The sequence below is a fragment of the Triticum dicoccoides genome, chromosome 4B (genome assembly GCF_002162155.2).
Source record: "Triticum dicoccoides isolate Atlit2015 ecotype Zavitan chromosome 4B, WEW_v2.0, whole genome shotgun sequence".
Classification (NCBI taxonomy): Eukaryota; Viridiplantae; Streptophyta; class Magnoliopsida; order Poales; family Poaceae; genus Triticum; species Triticum dicoccoides.
In genome coordinates this window covers 587,095,598-587,096,742 of record NC_041387.1, presented here as the reverse complement: position 1 = coordinate 587,096,742, position 1,145 = coordinate 587,095,598, and positions in this window count along the sequence as shown.

Sequence of the window (1,145 nt, the reverse complement as noted above, 5' to 3'; positions counted from 1 at the left end):
TCTTGTCGGAGGCTCCCAAGTGACACCTAGCCAATCTAGGAGACACCACTCCCCAAGAAGTAACAAAAGGTGTGTTGATGATGAACTCCTTGCTCTTGTGCTTCAAATGATAGTATCCCCAACACTCAACTCTCTCTCACAGGATATGGATTTGGTGGAAAGAAGATTTGAGTGGAAAGCAACTTGGGGAAGGCTAGAGATCAAGATTCATATGGTAGGAATGAAATATCTTGGCCTCAACACATGAGTAGGTGGTTCTCTCTCAGAAATGGTAAGTTGGAAGTGTAGGTTTGTTCTGATGGCTCTCTCCACGAATGAAGAGGAGGTGGAGGGGTATATATAGCCTCCACACAAAATCTAACCGTCACTACAAAAAAAATACACTTCCGTGATGATACGTGTTTGTCACAGTAGGTCGCGTTTTTTGTCATGCATGTACATCCATGACAAATTTATGACAGAATCAAGATAGTCATACCTGTGCTGTCGTAGAAGTGTTCCATGACATTACCAAAATTATCATCACGGAAGTGTCCACTTCCATGACGATAAATCGCGCGTCACAGAAGTGCTTTCGTTAAGGGTGACCGACACGTGGCATCCACCGTAACGGAACGCCGTTAAGCTATCGGGTCGGGTTTTGGATCCGATAACCCGTTAACAGCCTCGACCAATGGGGATTTTCCACGTGTAAAATCATCATTGGCTGGAGGAGACACGTGTCAGGTCCACGCTGGCACAGGTGTCACTCATCCAATGGGCGAGACGCGCCTATGATATGTTGACACGTGGACCGGCCCATCAAGTTTAAATGGGCCGGCCCAACTAAAGGACCACAAGATTTTGCGGACCATAATGGGCCAGCCCAGCTAAAGGCCGACGAGATTTTGCGCACCATAATGGGCTGGCCCAGCTAACGGCCCACAAGATTTTGCGGGCCATAATGGGCCGGCCTAGGTAAAGGCCTACAAGATTTTTGTTGCCATAATGGGCCGGCCCAGGTAAAGGCCCACAAGATTCTTGTGGATCATAATGGGCCAGCCCGGCTAAAGGCCCACGAGATTTCACCGACATTAATGAGCCGACCCAGCTGTAGGCCCACAAGAATTTGAGGACCCTAGTAGGCCGGCCCATTAAGTGGCTGC